This window comes from Apodemus sylvaticus, chromosome 17, assembly GCF_947179515.1.
Source record: "Apodemus sylvaticus chromosome 17, mApoSyl1.1, whole genome shotgun sequence".
Taxonomy (NCBI): Eukaryota; Metazoa; Chordata; class Mammalia; order Rodentia; family Muridae; genus Apodemus; species Apodemus sylvaticus.
The window spans coordinates 1258639-1275464 of record NC_067488.1 but is presented as its reverse complement, the minus strand read 5'-3'; the positions used below and the strand labels follow the sequence as shown (position 1 = coordinate 1275464).

The 16826-nt window shown below is 38.9% G+C and overlaps 1 protein-coding gene across 1 annotated transcript in view; it reads right to left on the bottom strand.

Annotated features, from left to right (window-relative positions):
• Cpq (carboxypeptidase Q) overlaps positions 1–16826 on the bottom strand; it is a 566898-nt gene that overhangs the window by 340099 nt on the left and 209973 nt on the right. The gene's annotated exons all lie outside the window — the stretch shown is intronic.

Here is a 16826-nt window from a genome sequence, read left to right as displayed (position 1 = left end):
AAAACTACATGTTATTGTTACAAAGACAGGAAGGTTTATGGAATAGAATTGAAGACCCAGAAATTAACCCACACACCAATGGTCAGTATCTAAAATCATCCAAATGTGGAAAAAAGACAGCATTTTGAAAAAAATGCTGCTGGTTTCAACTGGTGGTTATCACATAGAAGAATTGATACATTCTTATCTCCTTGTGCAAAGCTCAAGTCCAAGTGGATCAAGGATCTCAACATAAAACTAGATACACTGAAACTACTAGAAGAGAAAGTGGTGAAGACCCTCAAATACATGGGCACAGGGGAAATATTCCTGAACAGAACACCAATGACTTATGCTCTAAGATCAAGAATTGGCAAATGGGACATCATAAAATTGCAAAGCTTCTGTAAAGGAAAAGACACTGTCAATTGGACAAAACAGCAACCAATAGATGGGGAAAGTATCTTTACCAATCATACATCTGATAGAGGGCTAATATCCAATATATACAAAGAACTCTAGAAATTAGACTCCCTCCATTCAATCAAATAACCCTATAAAAAATGGGGCACAGAACTAAACAAAGAATTCTCAACTAAGGAAACCCGAATGGTTGAGATGCACCTAAAAAATGTTCTACATCCTTAGTCATCAGGGACACACAGATCAAAACAACCATGAGATTCTACCTCACTCCAGTCAGAATAGCTAAGATCCAAAACTCAGGTGACAGCAGGTACTGGCAAGGATGTTGAGAAAGAGGAACACTCCTACATTGCTGGTGGTATTGCAAACTGGTACAACCACTCTGGAAATCAGTCTGGGGATTCCTCAATAAATTGGACACAGTACTACCTGAGGACCCAGCTATAGTACTCCTGGGCATATATCCAAAAGATGTTCCAACATATAAGAAAGACACATGCTCCACTATGTTCATAGCAGCTTTATTTATAATAGCAAGAAGTTGGAAAGAACCCAGATATGTTCAACAGAGGAATGGATACAGAAAATGTGGTACATTTATACAATGATGTACTACTCAGCTATTCAAACAGTGAATTCATGAAATTCTTAGGGAAATGGATAGAACTACAAAATATCATCCTGAGTCAGGTAGCCCAGTCACAAAAGAACACACATGGTATGCACTCACTGATAAGTGGATATTAGCCCAAAAGCTAGGAATACCTAATATACAGTTCACAGACCACATGAACCTCAAGAAGAAGGAAGATCAAAATGTGGTTCCTCAGGCCCTTCTTAAAAGGGGCAACAAACTATGGGAGCAAATACTGAACAAAGTGTGGAACAGAGACTGAAGGAAAGTCAGGAGACTGCCCCACTTGGGGATCCTTCCTATATACAGTCACCAAATGCAGACACTAGTGTGGAGGTCAAGAAATGCACGATGAGGGGAGCCTGATATAGTTGTCTCCTGAGAGGCTGTGCCAGAGCCTGACCTATACAGAGGTGAATGCTTACACCCAACCATTGAACTCATCATAAGTCCCCAGTGGAAGAGTTAGAGATAGGACTTAAGGATTTGAGGGAGTTTGCAATCCCATAGGAAGAATAACAATATCAACCAACCAGAGCTCCCAGGGTCTAAACTATCAATCCAGGAGTACACTAGGAGGGACCCTTGGATCCAGCCATATATGTAGCAGAGGATGACCATGTTGGGCATCAATGGGAGAAGAGACCCTTGATCCTGTAAAGGCTTGATGCCCCAGTATAGGGTAATATGAGGGCAAGGAGGTAGAAGTGGGTAGGTGGGGGTACACCTTCATAGAAGCAGGAGGGGGATGGGATAGGAAGTTTCTGGGGGAGAAATCGGGAAAGAGGATAATACTGGAAATGTTAATAAATAAAATATTCAATAAAAAAGAATAAAAAATTAAATGGATTAAATTAGGAGTTTATGGCCTTCCTAATGCTGCAACTCTTTAATACAATTTCTTATATGTGCTGACACCCACACATAAAATTATTTTTGTTGCTACTTCATAACTTATTTTGCTACTGTTATGAAGCATAATGTAAATATTTCAGAGATAGGGATACCTAACAACAGGCCACACTTGCTAGAAATCCAGGTAGGCTGCCTACCCATAGACCTTGTCTAGTCTCTGGGTGACTCCTTTCTGACACTATTCCCATTTTACTTCCCATCATCTTTGTCATATCCTGGACACCAACTCAGGGAGAGACTCCCTGCTGACCATGCAGGCTATCCGAACTCTAGTCCCCAACTTGGATGGAGAACTCATGTTCAACCACAGGCTAAATAGTCCTGAAGACCATAGAGGAAACAGAAACCAAGGAACAACACACCCATCCTACAAAAACAAACCCCAAAATCAGGACCTAGATTTATAATCACTCCAAACTCAGTTGCCTTGACACCAACTTAAGAACAAAACAACAGCCAGAATGGTATGTCTCATCAGAACCCAGCTATCCTACTATTTCAAGCCCTGTGTATTAAAATAGATCTGAAGCATGAGAAAAAGACTTTAACACTAATTTTATGACAATGATAGAGATCCTTAAAAAAGAAGTGAATAAATTCCTTAAGGAAATCAAGGAAAAGACCAAAAAAAAAAAAATGAGGAGGAAATGAGTAAATTCTTTAAAGAAGACCAAGGGAAACAAATAAAAACAACAGTCAATGGAAACCAATAAAACTGCTTAAGTCATGAAAATGGAATTAGAAACAATAAAGAAGACAAAGACTGAGGAGGGAATTCTGGAAATGGAAAGTCAAGTTATGTGAACAGGAACTATAGACACACAAGCATCACTAACAGAATATGAGACATGGAAGAGAGAATTTCAGGTGTTGAAGACACAATAGAAGAAATGGATGCATAGATCAAAGAAAATGCTAAATCTACAAGATTCTTGCAAAAATATATAGAATATTTAAGATACTATGTAAAGGCACATACTCAAAAATAATAGGAATAGCAGAAGAAAATATTTTCGAATAATAGGAATAGCAGAGGAAAATATTTTCAAATGAAATCAGAGACAAAAATGTCTAACTTAAAGAAGGAACTGCCTATACAAGAAGTTTATTTATACCAGATAAATTCGAACAGAAAAAAACAGCCCCCCAGCCACACAATAATCAAGCACTAAATTTATAGAACAAATAAAGAAAAATGTTAAAAATGGAAAAAATCAAGTAACATATAAAGGAATGCCTATTAGAATGACACCTGAGTTCTCAATGGAAACCCTAAAACCCATAAGGGTCTGCATAGATGTCCTGCAGACTCTAAGAGACCAGAGATGCCAGTCCAGACTACTATATCTAGCAAAACTTTCAGTCACTATAGTTGGAGAGAACAAGATATTCCATGCTAAAGTCAAATTCAAAGAACCTCTACTTACAGACCCAGCTCTACAGGAAATACTCATAAGAAAATTCTGATCCAAGGAGGTTAATTACATCCATGAAAACACAGAAAAAATTATCTCACATCTTAATAAACAAAAGAAGGGAGAATACACACACACACACACACACACACACACACACACACACACACACACACCACCCCATCCCTACCATCCCCACCATCCCTGTCACCACCACTAACAACAACAAACTTAAAAAATAGGAATTAACAATTATTAGTCATAGATATATTTCATTAGTAATTGAATCAATAAAATTACCAATTAAAAGATACAAATTACCCAATAAAAAGATACAAATTAACAGCATGGATGGGAAAACAGAATCCATCCTTCTGTTGCATACAAGAAATACTCTTCAATATCAAATATAGACACTGCCACAGGAAAAAAAAAAGGATCAAAAAAGATTTTCCAAGCAAATAGACCTAGCAAGGTCATGAAGCCATTCTAATATCTAACAATATAGACTTCAAACCAAAATTAATAAAAGAGATCAGGGCAAACATTTCATACTCAGCAAAGGAAAATATCTACTAAGACAATGTCTCAATTCTTAACATCATTGCGGCAAACACATTTTACATTTATAAAAGAAACTCTACTAAAGGTTAAATCACACATTAATGCTCATGGGATAATAGTGGGAGACTTGAATTCTCTACTCTCACCAATGGGCAGGTTATTCAAAGAAAAGCTAAAGAGAGAAATACTGGAGCTAACGGACTCCAACTTGACTTAACAGATGTCTTCAGAACATATCAACAAAAGAACATACATTCTCAACACCTCACTGAACTTTCTCCAAAACTGACCATATACTCAAGTCACAAACATAATCTCAGTAGCTATAAGAAAACTGAAATAATTCCCTGCATCCTATCAGACTACCAGAGGTTGAAGTTTTATATCAACAACAACAGAAAACTTACAAACACATGGAAACTGAACATGTACTGAAAGAAATATGGGTCAAGAGAGAAATAAAGAAACAAATAAAAAACATCCTAGAATTCAATGAAAATGAATGCACAACATATCCAATCTTATACAACACCATAAAAGCAGTGCTAAGGTGAAAGTTAAATGCACTAAGGGTCTACATGAGAAAAATTGAAGATATCTCAATCTAGCAACTTAATAGTACACCTGAAAGCTCTAGAAAGCTTTCTAGAAACCACATCCAAGAGAGTAGAAAGCAAGAAATAATAAAACTGAGAGTTGAAATTAATAAAGTAGAAACAAAGAGAACAATATATGAATCAATGAAACAAAGAGTTTCTTTGAGAAAGCCAACAAGATAGACAAATCCTCATCTGAACTAACTAAAAAATGGAAAGAGAAGATCCAAATTAACAAAATCTGAATTGAAAAGGGGAACATAACAATAGACAGCAAGAAAATCCAAATAATCATTAGATCATACTTTAAATACTTGTGCTCCATTAAAAAAATGGAAAATATAAAAGAAATTGACATTTTTCTTGATTGATACTACTTTTCCAAGTTAAATCATGATCAAACAACTTAGCTAGACCTTTAAATCCTAAGGAAGTAGAAGTAGCCATTAAAAGTCTTCCAAACAGCAGCAATAACAACAAAAACAAGCCCAGGGACAGGTTGTTTTAGCACAGAATTCTAACAGGCTTTCAAAGAAGAGCCAATGCCAATATTCCTCAAATTAGCCCACAAAGCAGAAACAAAAGGAAGGTTCTAGAAACAAAGGGATAGTTTTACATATGAAAATCAGTCAATATAATCTGCCATATAAACAAAGTGAAAACCAAACCAAACCAAAATAAACCACATCATCATCTTATTAGATGCTGAAAGTTTTTGACAAAAGAAGGGATGAGGTCAATAATACAAGTCAGAGCTCATGCTGGTGAGGATGTAGGGTAAGGAAAACCTCCCACATTAATGCTAGGATTGCAAACTTCCACAACCACTATGGAAATCAGTTCCTCAGAAAACTGGGAATAGTTCTACCTTATGACCTAAGCTTTGGGCACATACTCAAAGAACATTCCATCGTACCTTAACTATGTTCATAGCAGCTTTATTCATAATAGCTAGAAACTGGAAACAACCTAGAATGGATAAAGAGAATGTGGCACATTACCCAGTGGAGTATTACTCAGCTGTTAAAAAATGCTGACATTATGAAATTTGTAGGCAAATAAATGAAACTAAAAAATAATCATCATGAGTGAGACAATACACACCCAGAAAAATAAACATATAGGTGGATATTAGCTGTTATATAAAAAATAATCATACTACAATCCATAGATCCAGAGAAGCTATATAACAAGGAAGTATCAAGGGTGGCCACATAGATCTCCCTAGTAAGGGAAAGTATAATAGATTTTTTTTTTGTTAGGTAGCCTGGTGGTGTGGATGGAGACAGGAACAGGAGGGACAAGTTTGGGGAGGGAGGGATAGATGGAGAAAGTATGGGGGAAAGCAACTAGATTGTGCCTGTCTGGAGGGCATTGTGGAAACGCAGTGGAAACTTCCAGAACTTATGAGGGTGACCATAATGAGGACACCTAGTGATTGAAGACATGAACCTCAACTGGATATCCTCTGTAACCAGGCAAGACTTCCAGTGTTGGAACTTGGACACCAACCTAGCCACAAAACCTTTGACCCACATCTTGTCCTGCCTGCAAGATGTGCTGGGACAATGGTGGCTCAGAGCTTGTGGGAGTGGCTAACCAATGACTGGTCTACCTTCAGACCCAGGCCATAAGAGGTAGTCCATGCCTGATACTGTTTAGGTGGTCAGGAACCAGAAGCTGGCTGTCCCTACCTACTGGTCATCAGAGATGCTTCCTCCAGCAACTGATGGTAGCAGATTCAAGGACTGATAGCCAAGTAAGATTGCATCTTGTTACACAGTGTTCTATTGATATTACAAGGAGGCCTATTATTTCCTGAAGGGAAATGGAGGAGCAAAGGATCTGAATGAGAGGGAAGGTAGGGAGGTAGACGGAGGTCAGGGTGTATTATATGAAATAGAAATAAATGAAAAGACAAAAGAAGGAAAAATAAAAGAAAAATATTTTTGGGCATAGAATTTTGCCTTGGGGTCATGGTCCAAAGGTTGAGAAACACTGTACTTAAGTCTCATACAATAGCCATCATTTTCAGAGCATCAGGCAATTTATACTTCTGAGGGTTAATAAGAATTGCATGAGTGATCAGCAGTGGAACCAAGGTGACAGGGACCTGGCAGGCCCTGCTCCTGCTACCACTGACCATCGCTGGCCATCCAGGCTGCAAGCAGCGGCAGATTTACAGTACTTTTCACCGCACTGAAGCCACAATCAGAACTCTGCCTCCCGCCAGTCAGTTACAAGAGACTCTCCACCATCTTGGTTTGGATGACACTGAAAAACGACAGCCCCAGGTACACAGACTTAGCCTGAGGCTAACATCGTGGGGGTCTAAACCCGACAGGCATTGGCCTGCCTCCAGGCCCTGGGCTATTCAGGGGCCATCGGTGTGCCAACCTGGCCAGGAGGTTCTTTGCTCAGCAGTCTATCCCTGCACGAGTGCCGCCATTTTGGCTATGGGACGCCAGAGAGTTCTAGCAGACAAAGCAGGCTAACAGTCATAGCCCAAGGCTAACATAGTGGGGGTCTAAGCGTACCAGGCATTGGATTGCACCCAGGCCCCCTGGGCTGTCCAGTGGGCCATTTGTGTGCCAACCCGGCCAGGAGGTTGTTAGCTGGGTAGACTCTCCTGGCACTTTCAAGGAGCGCGCAGAGGCCACCATCTTGGCTACCAGACAGAACCAATTAACAGTCATAGCCCGAGGCTAACATAGCGGGTGTCTAAGCCTGCCAGGTGTTGGATTGCACCCAGGCCCTGGGTTGTCCAGTGGACCATCTGTGTGCCAGCCTGGCCAGGAGGTTGTTAGCCAGGTAGACTTTTCCGGCACTTTCAGGGAGCTCGCACACACTCCACAATTTTGGCTACCAGACAGAACCAATTAACAGTCATAGCCCACGACAAACATTGCTCAGGCCTAAGCCTGCCAGGCTTTTGCCTAGACTCAGGGCCTAAGCAGCTAGGCTAGCCTTGTGTGCACCAACCTGATTGGGGGAGCAGCTGCTCGGCAGTGATCAGCACTCTGCTGATTCCCGCAGAAAAGGTCCCTGCAGCATACACCATCAGCACTCCCTGAAGGAGTAAACGGGCACCACCTTGTTCACAGACACAATCTGGGGAAAGGCACACTAGGGCTCCAAGGGCACCCAAGAGGAGAACAGCACATTAGTAATCTGTGACAGGGGAAACCCAGCCATCCAGTGTTGTGGAAATAGCCCTACAGCCTCACAGGAGGAACAAACATCAGCCACAGACAAGAGCAACTAACGCCAGAGAGAACAAGATGGCAAAGGGCAAATGTAGGAACGCTACTAACAGAAATCTAGGCAATATGGCAGCGTCTGAACCAAACTCTCCAACATCAGCAAGTCCTGGATACACCAACACACCAGAAAAACAAGATTTGGATTTAAAATCACTGGTCTGATGCTGCTAGAAGAACATAAAAAAGGACATAAATGAATCTCTTGAAATACAGGGGAACATGAATAAGCTAGAAACCCATATAATGGAAACACAAAAATCACTTAAAGAAATTCAGGAGAATAAGGCTCAAGAGATAGAAGCCAATAAAGAAGAAACGCAAAAAAAAAAAAAAAAAAAGAAAGAAACTTAAAGAAAGAAAGAAAGAAACTTAAAGAAATGCAGGAGAAAGTGAGTCAAATGGCAGAAGACATGAAAGAGGAAACACAAAAATCTCTTAAAGAATTAAAGGAAATCATGAACAAACAAATGAAGGAACTGAGCAAAACGATCCTGGATCTAAAAACAGAAGTAGAAATAACTAGGAAATCACAAAGGGAGACAACTTTGGAGATAGAAAACCTTGGGAAGAAATCAGGGGCCATAGATGCAAATATCAACAACAGAATACAAGAGATGGAACAAAGAATCTCAGATGCCAAAGATACCATAGAAACCATTGACTCAACTGTCAAAGAAAATGCAAAATGCAAAAAGCTTGTATCCCAGAACATCCAGGAAATCCAGGACACAATGAGAAGACCAAACCTAAGGATTATAGATATAGATGAGAGTGAAGATTTACAACTGAAAGGGCCAGCAAATATCTTCAACAAACTTATGGAAGAAAACTTCCCTAATTTAAAGAGAGAGATGCCCATGAATATACAAGAAGCCTACAGAACTCCAAACAGACTGGATCTGAGCAGAAATACCTCCCGCCACATAATAATCAAAACCCCAAATGTACTAAACAAAGAAAGATTATTAAGGGCAGTAAAAGAAAAACGATGAGTAAGATAAAGGAAGACCTATCAGAATCACACCAGACTTCTCATCAGGAACCATGAAAGCTAGAAGATCCTAGACAGATCTCATGCAGACTCTAAGAGAAAACAAATGTCAGCCAAGACTACTACACCCAGCAAAACTCTCAATCACCATAGATGGAGAAAGCAAGATATTCCATGAAAAACCCAAATTTACACAATATATTTCCACAAACCCAGCTCTACAAAGAATAATAGGAGGAAAACTCCAATACAAGGAGGGAAACTACACCCTGGAAAAAGCAAGAGAGTAACCTTTTTTCATCAAACCCAAAAGAAGATAACCACTCAAATATAAAAATAACTTCACAAATAACAGGAAGTAATAATCACTATTCCTTAATATCTCTTAACATCAATGGACTCAATTCCCCAATATAAAGACATAGACTAATAGATTGGATAAGGAAACAGGACCCTACATTTTGCTGCATACAGGAAACACACCTCAGTGTCAAAGACAAAAACTACCTTAGAATAAAAGGCTGGAAGACAATTTTACAAGTCAATGGTCTCAGGAAACAAGCCGAAGTAGCCATTCTAATATCAGATAAAATTGACTTTCAACCTAAAGTCATCAAAAGAGACTCTGAGGGACACTTCTTGCTGGTCAAAGGAAAAGTCCACCAAGAAGAACTTTCAATTCTGAACATCTGTGCTCCAAATGCAAGGGCACCCTCATTCGTAAAAGAAACTTTACTAAAGCTCAAAGCACACATTGAACCTAACACAATAATTGTGGGTGACTTCAACACTCCACTCTCCTCAATGGACCAGTCAGGAAAACAGAAACTAAGCAGGGACAGAGTAAAACTAATTGAAGCTTTGGACCAATTGGATTTGACTGATATTTATGGAACATTTCACCCTAAAGCAAAAGAATATACCTTTTTCTCAGCACCTCATGGTACCTTCTCCAAAATGGACCATAAAATTGGTCACAAGACAGACATCAACAAATCTAAGAAAATCCAAACTTATCCCATGCCTCCTATCAGATCACTATGGAATAAGAGTGGTCTTCAATAACAACAAAAACAACAGAAAGTCCACATACACATGGAGGCTGAACAATACTCTACTCAATGACACCTTGGCCAAAGAAGAAATAAAGAAAGAAATCTGAGACTTTTTAGACTTTAATGAAAATGAAGGCACAACATACCCAAATCTTTGGGACACAATGAAAACATTGCTATGAGGAAAACTAATAGTCCTGAATGCCTCCAAAAAGAAACAGGAGAGAGCATACAGTAGTAGCTTAATGGCACATGTGAAAGCTCTGGAACAAAAAGAAGCTAAAATTTACCCAGGAGGAGAAGACAGGAAATCATCAAACTCAGGGCTGAAATCAATCAAGTGGAAACAAAGAGAACCACACAAAGAATCAACAAAACCAGGGGCTGGTTCTTTGAGAAAATCAACAAGGTAGATAAACCCTTTAGCCAGACTGACCAAAGGGCACAGAGAAAGTATTCAAATTAACAAAATTAGAAAGGAAAGGGGGGATATAACAACAGAAACTGAGGAAATCCAAAAAATCATCAGATCCTACTACAAAAGGCTATACTCAACACAACTGGAGAATCTGGAGGAAATGGACAATTTCCTTGACAGATACCAAATACCAAAATTAAATCAGAACCAAATAGATCATCCAAACAGTCCCATAACCCCTAAAGAAATAGAAGGAGTCACAGAAAATCTTCCAACCAAAAAAAGCACAGGATCAGGTGGTTTCAGTGCAGAACTCTATCAGACCTTCAAAGAAGACCTAACACAAATACTCTTCAAATTATTCCACAAAATAGAAACAGAAGGAACACTACCAAACTCCTTCTACAAACCACAATTACACTAATACCAAAACCACAAAAATATCCAGCAAAGAAAGAGAACTTCAGACCAATTTCCCTGATACAAAACATCAATGCAAAAATACTCAATAAAATTCTTTTTAACCGAATCCAAGAACACATTAAAAACGATCATCCACCATGATCAAGTAGGCTTTATAGCAGGGATGCAGGGTTGGTTCAATATACAGAAATCCATCAATGCAATCCACTACATAAACAAACTCAAAGAAAAAAACCACATGGTTATTTCATTGGATGCTGAAAAAGCATTTGACAAAATTCAGCATCCTTTCATGCTTAAAGTCTTAGAAAGAACAGGAATTCAAGGCCCATACCTAAACATAGTAAAAGCAATGTACATTTTTATAGTTCACATAGTAAAAGCAAACTGGTAGCCAGCATCAAACTAAATGGAGAGAAACGTGAAGCAATCCCACTAAAATCAGGGAATAGACAGGGCTGCCCCCTTTCTCCTTATCTTTTCAATATTGTACTTGAGGTACTAGCTTGAGCCATTAGACAACATAAGGAGATCAAAGGGATGCAAAATGGAAAGGAAGAAATCAAACTATCATTATTTGCAGATGATATGATAGTCTATTTTCGTGACCCAAAAACTCCACTAGAGAACTCCTACAGCTGATAAACAGCTTCAACAAAGTGGCCGGTTATAAAATCCATTCAAGCAAATCAGTAGCTTTCCTATACTCAAAGGATAAGCAGGCTGAGAAAGCTTAGGGAAATGACACCCTTCACAATAGCCACAAACAGTATACAGTACCTTGTGGTGATTCTTACCAAACATGTGAAAGATCTGTATGACAAGAACGTCAAGACTCTGAAGAAGGAAATGGAAGAAGACTTCAAAAAATGGAACAATCTCCCATGCTCATGGATCAGCATGATCAATATAGTTAAAATGGCCATTTTGCCAAAAGCAATATACATATTCAACGCAATACCCATCAAAATCCCAACTCAGTTCTTCACAGAGTTAGAAAGAGCAATTCTCAAATTCATCTGGAATAAGAAAAAACCCTGGATAGCTAAAACTATTCTCAACAACAAAAGAAATTCTGAGAGAATTAGTATCCCTGACCTCAAGCAATATTACAGAGCAATAGTGTTAAAAACTGCATGGTATTGGTACAGTGACAGGCAAGCAGATCAATGGAACAGGATTGAATATCCAGAAATGAACCCACACACCTATAGCCACTTGATCCTAGACAAAGGAGCTGAAAATATCCAATGGAAAAAAGATAGCCTTTTTAACAAATGGTGCTGGTTCAACTGGAGGTCAGCATGCAGAAGAATGCAAATTGATCCATTTTTATCTCCTTGTACTAAACTCAACTCCAAATGGATCAAGGACCTCCATATAAAGCCAGACACTCTGAAGCTAATAGAAAAGAAACTGGGGAAGACCCTTGTGGACATCGGTACAGGGGGAAAGTTTCTGAACAGAACACCAATAGCGTATGCTCTAAGATCATGAATTGACAAATGGGACCTCATTAAATTACAAAGTTTCTTTAAGGCAAAGGACACCATCAAAAGGACAAATCTGCAACCAACAAATTGGAAAAAGATCTTCACCAACCCTACATCAGATAGAGGGCTAATATCTAATATATACAAAGAACTCAAGAAGTTAGACCCCAGAAAACCAAATAACCCTATTAAAAATGGGGTACAGAGCTAAACAAAGAATTTTCACCTGAAGAACTTCCGATGGTTGTGAAGCATCTTAAAAAAAAATGCTCAACTTCATTAGTCATTAGGGAAATTCAAATCAAAAGAACCCTGAGATTTCACCTTACACCAGTCAGAATGGCTAAGATTAAAAATTCAGGAGACAGCAGGTGTTGGGGAGGATGTGGAGAATGAGGAACACGCCTCCACTGCTGGTGGGGTTGCAAACTGGTACAACCACTCTGGAAATCAGTGTGGTGTTTCCTCAGAAAACCGGGCACCTCACTTCCAGAGGATCCTGCTATACCACTCCTGAGCATATACCCAGAGGATTCCGCAGCATGTAATAAGGATACATGTTCCACTATGTTCATAGCAGCCCTATTTATAATAGCCAGAAGCTGGAAAGAGCCCAGGTATCCCTCAACAGAAGAGTGGATGCAAAAAATGTGGTATATATACACAATGGAGTACTATTTAGCCATTAGAAGCAATGAATTCATGAAATTCTTAGAGAAATGGATGGAGTTGGAGAGCATCATACTAAGTGAGGTAACCCAGTCTCAAAAGATCAATCATGGTATGCACTTACTAATAACTGGATATTAGCCTAGAAAACTGGAATACCCAAAACATAATCCACACATCAAATGAGGTACAAGTATAATGGAGGAGTGGCCCCTGGTTCTGGAAAGACTCAGTTTAGCAGTATAGGGCAAAACCAGAACAGGAAAGTGGAAAGGGGTTAATGGGAGAACAGGGGGAGGGAAGGGGGCTTATGGGACTTTCGGGGAGCTGGGGGGGCTGAAAAGGGGAAATCGTTTGAAATGTAAATAAGAAATATTCGAATAAAAAAAGAGAAAGAAAAAAAAGAATCGCATGAGTAAGGTGTACAGTCACAAGGATATACAACATGTAGCAAAATCACAGTTCTCCATAGAGACAGTTGAATAAGAACAGCTGAAGTAAACTCACTCCTATCAACTACACCTGGGAAGAGTATGAACATACATTCCAAGAACAACTCTATGTTTTGAAGAAACTGAGGCTGTAAGACTCATTTCTTGTTTTCATGGAGTTTTCTCACAAGTACTCATAATTCCCTTCGCAAAACTCCATTCTTGGACTGTATTGTGACAACAAACAAGGGGGCAGGGAGAAATTGCTTTGTATAAATTTGGTTAGAATAAATTTGGAATTCAATATTGTAATTTTACAAAGAGATGAGGCATGACTAAGGAAGAACATGCATTAACTTCCCATAAAGGCTGCTAAAATTTCCTAGGACATTAAATTAAGATTAACCTTAAATTAAGAAACAAGAATGTGCACAGAATAAGAATATGCTTCATCTAATCATTCATGCCTAATTTAGTGAGCAATATAACAATTATGGCGTGTCTGGCACATGACCATGATGCTCATCAAAACTGTACTAAGGTAGCTCTTGTAGCCATGAGGGTATGACGCTTATCCCTTCCCAAGGTTTCCAATGATTATCATTTAAAGTTGCCCAATATCACAAAACATGGAAACAGTCAAAAAGACAAAAACAAAATCGTCTATCTATCTATCTATCTATCTATGTATCTATCTATCTATTATCTTCTATCTATCCATCTACTATCTATTTCTATATATTTACCTATATGTATACTTAAATACATGTGTGTGTGTGTGTGTGTGTGTGTGTGTATTTCACTTAAAGATTCATGTTTGGTCATATATCTAGTAAGAGGTTAAATGAATTATAAAAGTATTATAAAATATCTAAAACTCTTCTTCAAAGGATATTTTAAAGGATCTACCTTGTATTTGTGTGTGTGCATGTTTGTGTGTGTGTGTGTGTGTGTGTGTGTGTGCCCAGAAAGGCCAGAAAAGAATGTCAGATCCCCTGGAGCTAGAGTAAGAGACAGTTGTGAGCCTTTAGATACAGGTGCTGGGGAGAAACCCAACGTGGATCTCCTGGAGGGGCAACACAAGCTCTTGAACGCTGAGACATTTCTTCAGGCCTATACAGCCTTCTTACTTATTGTGATTAACAAGAACTGCTCCTACCTCTAGAAATTTGTAACTTGCAATTGATTACCTAGAGTTTTCTATGCATATCAAGTTTTGGTTTAAGGGCTGATCACTGTGGGAAATACATATATGGTACTCCATAGTCAATCAATGAACGAGGTATGGCATAGAATAACAAGTAGATCTGGGAATTTCGATTTCTAAAGACTCGTCAATGTCAAGGAACATTTCATTGGTTATAAAGTGTTGTTTTCTACCTGATTGTTTTAGCAGCACTGGAGCAGTGAGGGCCAGGGAACCCCAGCTGCTCCTCATTTGTTACTGTCTTGGCTCCACATTAAGCTATAGTCTTCACAACATGTGCCCAGACAGTGAAGTAACCAGACAAAGCTGCTGTTCTGAATAGCCCGAACTCCTCAGATGACAGCATTCTATGAGTTTTGGGTTTGAAGTAAAGCTTCCCAACATTGTTTTAATCAATTTCCTATCTTCCAAACTAATTCATAAGGATCAAAATCACTACGTGAACAGTGGTTGTTACATTGTAAGATGATGAATTCCTCAAAATACAATTCATTTTTTTATTTTTTATTATCCTACATTGTGCAGTTTTGTAGGTGTGCTAGCATGGCACATGCTCATCCATGTGTGCACACAGCCACATGTTTGCCTAGGACATCTTTCAGTGTTTTTAGCAATTTGTTAAACTCTTGCTCATATTTCTCATCTTTACTACTCAGCTTTTGTGACAGCTCAGACACAGTTATTCTTTTGTGTGTATCGTGTGTTATTGATTCATGTATATTATTTCTAGAAGGCTTTAGTTTCTTAGCACACAGATCTCTATCTCTGGCCTAAGAGTCATCTCAATATGGCAGTTGGCATCTACCTTAGCAAGTGACCTAACAGAGTGTGCATAGAGAAAAATGCACTGCTTGTAAGCCACATTGCTTTTCTGCTCAAGTCTTGGACACCTTGCATGACTTCTGCCTAATTTCACTCATTGGAAGTCAGTCACTAACATCTTTTCACATATAAAGCAGAAGAACTCAACTCTGCCTCTCAGAAGGAGAAAAAAAACACTTTGGGCACATTCAAACAGTCCAGCATTACTTTAATCACTTCACTGTCCTGTTATAATTTCTTACTTACATGTCAACACTTTAGGTGCACTTCTGGATACTCTTAAATGTATTTATTCTATGCCATATAGCAGTGCAAGGATATGTTCAGTGACTGAATTAAGTTATAGAAAAATCACACTCTGTGTTTTCATTTTGGGGCTAAGGTCTCTTGCATCGCAGACTGTTCTTAAAGTTGTCAAGTAGCCAACTTTTTGGTGCCCCTATTTCTCCCTCCTGTGCACTGGCATTACAAGTACCACCACTCTTATGTATACAGTATTCTGCCTGCATGTATACCTACATGCTAAAAAGGGGCATCAGATCCTAGTATAGATGGTTATGAGCCACCATGCGGTTGTTCAGGATTGAACTCAGTACCTCTGGAAGCTCAGCCAGTACTCTACCTGTCAGCCATCTCTCCAGCCCAAGTACCACCACTCTTATTTTTAATGCAATGTTGTGGATCAAACCCAGGGCTTCACACATGATACTCCCAGTTCCACAAAGTGTGTTTTTTTATATTCTACTATGGGGCATGTATCTGACTTTAGTTGTTAATCACATTTAAACCTTCATTGACTTCCTTACCTTTAAAGTGAAGACCATAATAATCAGCTCTGTTCAGGGACTGAGGAAAATATATATAAAAGTATACTTTAAATCACAAAATATGCAGCAATTAATAATGAGTCAGCCAGGATACAGTGCTACAAGCCCATAGAGCTACAGAGGAGCTTGAATTCATTCCAGAATTTGCTGCCTTCATTAACCAGCAACTACTAGACAAGGATCCTTTCTTTTATCTTTATGGTTTCTGCCTCAGAATGATTCCAATTCTCATGTCCTGTATATGCAGGTATTCAATAAGCATTTTCTACCTCTGATACTGATGGTTGCCTCCATTTTCTTTTATTCAGTGTACAACAGAGGGAATTCTTTAGGTATATGTATTTTTACAAACTAGAAATTGAAAACTATAAGGTGAAGAATGACTGAGAACATAGGCTAATGAATAGGTCAGACATGAACTGAAATCCCAGTTTTGCTGGCCAGCTGCTAAGCCCTGTGATCCCTTGCTACATTGTTTCCTTTGATGTTTATATGGAAATAGTAAGTTTACTTACCATGTGAAAAGAGTTTAGAATGTCATCAGTGCTAAGTGCTCCTGGGAATGTGTACTAGTCTTATTCTAGAACTAGGGCTTTTATCACATTTTTCTGTCATTAATTAGGGCAAGGTGTGCTGCCTTTGAACTACATCCCTTTGCATGCAAGTCCCATTTGGCACACCAGAATGACTTGAATACA